This window comes from Castor canadensis, chromosome 6 (assembly GCF_047511655.1).
Source record: "Castor canadensis chromosome 6, mCasCan1.hap1v2, whole genome shotgun sequence".
NCBI lineage: Eukaryota > Metazoa > Chordata > Mammalia > Rodentia > Castoridae > Castor > Castor canadensis.
Genome location: NC_133391.1, coordinates 121,243,096 through 121,251,547, shown reverse-complemented (window position 1 = coordinate 121,251,547; position 8,452 = coordinate 121,243,096).

Genomic DNA, 8,452 nt, shown 5'->3' with positions numbered 1-8,452 from the left:
TGCAAATGATGTACAGTCTTCAAAGTGTTAGCAACAAATTATGCAATTAAAATTTTGTTCATTCATAATTAAATATCAAGAAATAAACAATTGGTGAAGCTCTGAGTTCAAGTACCAGGACCTCCAAAAAAAGAAGAAGAAATAAACAACTAGTTCTGGATAGAATGGCACCAATTAATTCACATAAAATTCTTCTAGAATTAAGAAAAGTAACTGTGTATCATCACATATGCATCATGACAGACATGTTAAGATAGGCTCAGTATGGAGTACATTTTCTAAATCCTATAACCAAATGTCATACAAGTTTGTTCTGAGCTATACGGGAGGTACATGCCTGTAATCCCAGCACTCATGAGGCTGAAGCACGAAGATGGGGAGTTCTAAGCCAGCCTGGGGTCCACATAGAGACCCTGTCTTTAAAACAAAACAAGAAAAAAAAAAGTTTGTTCTGTGTGCCAGCCAAAGACTATTAATCACTATCACTAAGAAACAACTACCTAGTCATCATGGCTTACCATGCCTGAGATCAAGGATAGATGTAAAGGACCTGCACTGGCACAGAGATGCTCCTGCTTGAGAGGAGAAAATCGTTCACAATTCTTTTTTTGTTGTTGTTAATAAGCTCATTCTTTTTTTTTGTTGTTGTTCATTTATTCACATGTGCATACATTGTTTGGGTCATTTTTCAACCCTGCCCCCCTCTCCACCCTTCCCCCCTTCCCCCGCTCAGGCAGGTCCTGTTTCTTTTTAGTCTTTATCCCAGTACAACAGTTATTTGGATATTACAAACTGAATTGTTAAATTTTTTGATGTGAATACTGAAGAAGTCTATTTATTAGGAGCCTATCAAAGTAACAAGTTTTAAATCAGATGATTTTCAGAAGCTTTTCTGCCTCAGTTTCTTTATCTTTTAAAAAAAATAGGTGCTGTAGGCCAGGCTTAGAGGTCCACACCTGTAATCAAACCCCAAGCTAATCAAGAGGCAGACATCAGAAGAATCACAGTTCAAGGCCAGCCCAGGTAAACCTGGTGAGATCCCACCCCCATCACAGCAAACAAGCCAGGCATACTAGTATACACTTTAATTCCAGCTACTTGGGGAGCATAGGTAAGAAGATCATGGTCTAAGGCTGGCCCAGGCAAAAATCAGGAAACCCTATCTGAAAAATAACTAAAGCAAAAAGGGCTGGAAGTGGGGGTCAAGTGGTAGAGTGTCTGCTTAACAAGTACAAAGCCCTGAGTTCAAACACCAGTACTGCCACACACACACACACACACACACACACACACACACACACACAATGGCACTGTAACAGAACCTCCCTGAAAGGAGGCTGAGAGAACTGCAACTGGAAGACACAGGCGAAGGCCTTAGCAAGTTTCGCACACACGGGACCATCCTGAATGCAGACATATCAGAGGGGACTCAAATGCATCCTTGGACAACTTGAGGAGGTGGGGAAACCTCAGCAGCCAGGTCTATGGTGAGTCCCAAAAGCTCTTGGGGAGACCGCACAGGCATGTTTTCTCTTTCAAATCAAGGAATGAAGAGGTGTCCCCAGCCCCCACTTCTCTGCCTGGCTCCCTAGCTCCCCAATCTTTGAGGCAAAATCTTTGAGGAGAAAACTTAAACTTCCTCCTTCACATCAATTTAAATTATTTGCATTCAAGTAGCAGACAAAAAGCAGGCTTTTCTCTTCACTTCTTAAATTAAAAATTTTTTGATAAAGTACCCATGACATAAAATGTTATCACTTTAACCATTTTTGAGTGTGTAGTCCATTAAATGTAGTAATACTGTTGTGCAAGGAAACTCCAGAAGTTTCTCATCTTGAAAAACTAAAACTCTGTACCCACTAAACAGTCATGTATTCTGCCTGCCTCCAGTCCCTGGCAACCGCCATTCTACTTTCTGTCTCTATGAGTTTGACTGTTCTTGACATCTTACATAAGTGGAACCATACAGTATTTGTCTTTTGGGGACTGTTTTATTTCACTTAGCGTAATATCCTCAAGGTTCATCCATGTTGTGTCATATATCAGAATTCCTTCCTTTTTAAAGGCTGGATAATATTCCATTGGGTATATACAGGACATTTTGCTTAACCATGAGTTTGTCAATGAATACTTTGGTTTGCATCCCCTTCTGTCTAGCGTGAATAATGCTGCAATGAATGTGGGTATACAAATATCTGCTCGAGTCCGTGCTTTCAATTCTTGTAGATATCTACCCAGAAGGGGAACCGCTGGCTCCTGTGGTAATTCTCTTAATTGTTGAGGAAGTGCCATTCTGTTTCCGAACAACAGAATGTTCCCTTTTATGTGGTGGCCACTCTTGGGCAAGGAGCGAGACGCACGGTAGGATTTGCACCTAGAATAGAATTTTATTAGCCTTGATTCATGGAGGTGCCCCGGACCAGCACCATTTTGCCAGGTGATGGGAGTCAGAAGCTCTGCCCTTTCCATTGTCATTGGAGAAGGAGGTGACAGAGGTGGCTCCCAGGTGTCCTGGAATGCCGTGTGTGCTTGATCCTGAGGAGTGATTTCTTATCTCTCCTTGTTCTTTCCTCACACCTAAGCTAAGGCTTCTCTGGCACACACCACCAGCAACCTCCTCCAGGATCTGCCTCCATACATGCCTTCAGAGCTGCTTTCTGGTTTTATTTCTTAGATCTGAAAGTGGTCTAGCCAAAGGTTCTTGGTTCTGTGTGCTCATGGCCTCACAACCACGCCAAATAAGACGAGAAAGTTCATTGCTGCCTCTCTCAGGAACTCAGAGGTGCCAGACCAACTTGAAATTGGGCCTCCTGAGATTAGGGCCACGCTTTCTCCACAGGCTTATCCAACCCACAACAAGTACCAGAACCTTCCTGAGATCCCAGCAAGGTAGGCCTAAACCAAGATCTACCACACAAGAGCTGTGATGTGCATCTGGATTTCACAGACGAATAAAGGAACTAAGCTTATCCCCCACCCTGTCACATTTCACCTGGAAAAAAAGTTCTCTTCTTACCCTAAGCCACAATGCTTGATGCTAGACAGGCAGTGCCTGGGTGTATTTTTTATCACCTGCTGGCTGCATGACTGTTAGCTCAGAACATCACCTCTCTGGCTTCAGTTTCCTCATCTACAAAAGGAGAGAGGAATTGTACAACCTTGAGGAGTTCCTGGCATCTTTACTGACAGGCAACAGGTAAACACTCAGACCAAAGAGACTTAATCATCTTAGCATACAGAGGAAGGAGCTTCCAAATTCAAAACTAGCTCAGTATTTAAGTTTATGGAAACTACTCCTTCTCTACTCTGCATATTTTTTCAGGCTGCTGGCCTTTGGTGGGTCTCTCCCATGGTTATCTCAGTCTCCTGCCTCTTTCTCACATGGAACTCCCCCTCTTCTACTGCGTGTCTGTTTGCAATGCTCGGCCTTACTTTTCATTTTTACTGCCTTCTCCTCTAAACTCAATCCAGAACGTTTTCTGTTGTCCTACCCACAAAGGCGAGCACATGCAGAGACAGGTGGCTGATGCCAGTTGAAGGATACAGAATGTCTAGACTAAGCCAACCTGCTCCCTTAGAAGCATTCACCCTTCCCAGCAAACTACCCAGCCTGAGTTTCAGCTAAGGCCCAGCTGTGTGGTTAGCAGATCCCTGGGCACAGGCCTGTGAAATCCAGGAAGCAGGCGTGCGCTGCGTGCAGAGGCATTCCAATAATAGTTTCAGATGGTGGGGGAGAATGGGTGAGTGCTGTGACTCACGTCCCCAGGGCATGTGCCTCTGTGTCTAGAGGCAGAGGGACGTGGGTGGAGACACTCACTCCTCTGCTGAGGGGGATTACCTGGAAAGACCAGGAAACAGGGCCTCAACACAAACTGGAGCTAGGCATGCACAAGGGCAGTCACCCTGACTCACACAGGAAGGCAAGAGGACGATGACCAAATATGAAAGCATCAAGTCGTCTAAGTCAGGGAAGCCCTAGAGAAACACGAAGCGTGATTAGCTGGTAGCAAGCTCAGAAAAGGAAAATTCATCTTGTCCCCTTGCCTTTGTTCTCTCTGAAGTTCATCAAGATGAGCGTCTGCTGAGCACAGCACTGTGGTTTTGAGTCACCCACCCACCTCCATGGGAGATGGAGGGTCACAGTCAGAGGGAGCAGCTCAGCTAGGGCCAGTAGAGGGCAAGAATCCTGAGGGAAGAGGGGAGGTCCCACCTTGCATGTAATTACTGTAGCTAACATCTATTGACTGAGAGCTTCAGCCTTTGGTTTTGTGGGTTGTACCTAGTGGAGGGATGGCCAAACTGAGGGGGGTACTCTGCTCCCCAGGATAGGAGACCAGGTACCAGCCTGAATCAGTCCAGGGGAATAGGGCATCTTTTTCTAGTGTGTGTACCTGTAAGAGGACATCTTTTTTAACTAGCACAAAGGCATCCTGTATGCTAGCTGCACCCCTGTTTACTGAACACTTACTATATTCCAGGCTCTGTATTAAGAATTTGGTACACATTGTCTCATTTAATTCTCACAACAATCCTGAGACAGGTTCTTTTATTATCCCTGTTTTACAGAAGAGGAAGTGGCAGCACATATGGGTAGTCTGCTACTTCTACACTATGTGTATCAGATTTGGAATTTGTGCATTGACCATACTACCTCCCAGTAAGATGGTTTTAAACCTAATTGATGATGATGATTTAAATCTTAGGTAGCTGAGGATACACTATATTCTTAGAGGTAGCTCAGACAGCCTAATGTGCCTCCAGGGTGACAAAGAACAGTAGAGTATTAGGGAATTCTTGGAGAGGTCGGCTCCAGCCTCATAGGGCCAGGCTGCCTAGAACCTGCATTCAGTCAAGGTGAGGTTTAAGTGTGTTCCCTGTCTGAGTGGTCTGGGTGAACAGGTCTGGGTGGGAGGTCCTCAAGCACCACAGGGCAAGGGGCCCTCTAGAGTGAATACGGATTTGCCACTACCCTCTTCCCTGTGTGTTAGCAGGCCACCCCTTCTCACTTATATGGGACCCTCTAAGTAATGAAAGGCAGGATCACTGGCCACTCAAATGGGCAGCAAGCTTTAGTCTAGAACTTCTCCAGTGTGCCTTTAAAGTCACATTGCTAGTGCAGGCATGCTAACAGGTTCCCCAGGTGATTCTGGTAGCAGGAGTTCTGAGAACCATTCTTCCTGAAATATCACTGTGGGCCTTTCATGCATGGGATGTAGGTCATTGTTCCCGCTGAATAAAATAAGGAAGGCTGACCCTGAAAGTCCTCTTGTCAAATGAAAGCTAACAATCCTGGTGTCTTGACTGACCACCACGTCTTTTAAAAATAGTTTTCTTTTGGAAAAAGAACTGAAAAGAGTTTGTTTGCAGCAGCCCAGATGGAGGTTCTGGGGTGGGGGAAGGAGCACCTGTGATGGAATGAATTGCCCTGAGGAAAAGCACAGAAAGAGGACATGTAAGTCTGATCCATATTTGTGGACCCAATGTTTCTGTAAAATCAAAGATTTACATATATATAAAAATTAAGATTGCAAAATGAGAGCAGTTTAGGATCTGTGTTTCATAAGGACAGCTTACATCTCCAAACTCAGCATGGAAGATTCCTGAGGGCAGGCTGTGAGGTGCTTCCTCTAATTTCTCATTCAGCTCCCTCCTTTTTACAAAAGCTGAAGGCATGAAGCCAGTTGCAGTGGCTCAAGCCTATAATCCTAGATACTTGGGAGGCAGAGCTCAGGGAGATCATAATTTGAGGCCAGGCAGGGAAAAATTTGGAATCTTAATCAACGCCTAGGCACAGTGGCACTCCTGTTATCCTGTCTATGCAGGAAGCACAAATAGGGAGATGGAGATCCAGGCTTGCCCAGTCATAAAACAAGACTCTATCTCAAAGAGTTGGTGGAGTGGCTCAAGTGGTACACTGCCTGCCTAGCAAGCATGAGGCCCTGAGTTCAACTCCCAGTACCACAAAAAAAAAAAAATGCAGACATGAGTTATCATTTGAAAAACATCACAAAGGTGTTTGACCCAGCAAAGTCTCTCTTCAATCTGGCTGACATTTCACCCTTCTATGACTTTCCTTTGGCTCTAGCAACATTGGGAACTGTGAGATTGTCCACCCGAAGCACTAAGGGAATACCTTCATCCCCTTGTCATGTCATCTGTCATCTTGGTAGAGATTGCTTACAAACCCTGGAAGCTAGCTAGGAGAACCAAGACAGTTGAGGAGGAATCTGAGGGCATAAGAGGTCAGACAGGACACTTAATTGGGGGCGGGCATGGTTTTCTTTCGCATTCCAAAGGCCAGCTCTGTCCACCCCCTTCATTCTTACAACTAGAGCTGGAACCCTTCCTGTCCTCCCCACCAAAATCCATGAACACCTTTGTCCCAACTTGCCCTGTTTTTTAGATTCTGATTAAGAGTCCAAAGAGCTGACCACATAACATGTTCTGACTTCTTCCTGTTTCAGAGGAATGGAGGGCTATATGTCTAGGAGAGATGTCGTGCTCTATGGCTACAGATTTCCTTCCCTTCATGAACCTGCTTGGGCTCCTGCTCAGCTTCCACCACTTTGGACAATCCCTGGAACTGCACAGAGAAAAGGCAGGGGGCTGGGAATCTCTTCCTCAAGGTGAGACATCTCTAAGGTGGTGGAAGTCACAGTCAATCATCCCCAGAAAGAGCTGCTTCCAGACAAGATGTTAAACCCAAACCTTGACTATGTTGAAGTTCCTTTCACTTCATTTATGGGACCACAATGGGCAAAAGTAAGAAGGGTGGGCTGGGTTTCTTCCCCTTTGCTCCTCTCTGTGACAGATACTGAGGCTCACAGAGCACTTTGGAAACAAAAATAGACAGTGAAGTTGGGCAAGGGGCAGCTTGTTTGGGCCTCAGTTTCCTCGAATGTAAAACAAATCACTTGGTCACAGAAGTTCCATCTGACTCTAAAGTTGTACAGTTCTATCAGATGTTCCCACTGTGAGTCTGGCACACATTTAGATGTGTATATGTGGAGGGACATCATATAGTTGTTTAACTTACATGAATTAGACTCTGTAAGTTCTGTCTCTTTTACATACTTAACAATAAAATAGTGTAAAGTTATATTTACTTGCACATACATGTTATAAATTTATGCAAACATAATACCAGACAGGGTCATAGGCCTCGAGCCTTGCATGACTGTACGTTGTAAGTGATTGTAGGGTTTTTCAAACTTAACCCTTGATTGCACCTGCCTTGAAACCTAAACCCACATAAGGTGACATTCCACCATAATTGGTGTTTCTAAAGAGGCAGTGGAATACAAGGAAAAGAATGTGGGTTTCAAAGAAAGATTTCCTGGATTTGAATCTCAGCTGTGTCAATCATTAATTGTGTGATCTTTAACAAGTTACTTAAACTCTTCAGTTTCTTCATCATTATATAAAAAGAATAATGCCCAGTTCACAGTAATTGTGAGGACTACTTGAGGTACTACATGGGCTCTTATGACAAGACCTGGGATAGTGTATTGCTCTGTGTCCGGTGTCCATTGATTAGCACGTACATGATATAGCCTGCAAACATGTATGTATCTGCCATTATTTATACAGTCAAATTAAACATCCAGTAGTCATTTAGGTAAAGCAGAAAATTTTTCTGATACATCTCTGAAGACACACAGCTTACACCTTCTTAAAATATGCTTCAAATTTATCAAGGGACAGTAGCCATATAAACTTAGAACATAGTACATGTTATATATTTCATAATATATTAACATGCTAAAGGGTCTAAGAAGCCCCTTGGCAGGGTGGGGGATGGGGAACACTTGCTAAACATGGTTTAACTCAGTTTTCTGATGCTTATTACTATCCCTAGGACCAGATCTTCGGGGCCCCAAGTTCACTTGGGGAAATCTTTTTAAAGATGCATAATTTAAGAGGTGAGGTTCCCCTGGCTGGTCAGATGGGATTGTGTGTAGATGTCAGGTATCAGCACAAGGAAGGTGAGTCACTTTGGGTGACACTAGCATCAGAATCACTTACGGCATTTTATAAAAATGCAGATCCCTTGGCTGTAGCCCAAAACTGTTGAATTAGAGAAGGGGGTCAGAACTGTGTGTTTTAAATAGGTATCAGAAGTATCAAACTAAAATTTTAGATGCATTGGGTAGAGGTTAGGAGTTAAATTCAAGCAAGTATAGAAAGAAGCTCTCACCTACTTATCCCTCCCAACGTTCAGGTCTCTCAAGCTGAGTTGAGAAGTGATTCGGGGAATAAGGAAACTATCCCTACTTCTGCCCTGGGATCCTCTAGTGGACGGCCATCAGTCGTTGCTAATGTGAATGCTCAGATTGGTTTTTTCTTACCAACTTGCTGAGGCCCTGGCTGTCCTGGATTGGGCGTCTTGATCTCTAAAGGAGCTACCAAAGGGTATCACTTGGGAAAACTACACTCTGAGCCCTGATTCCCA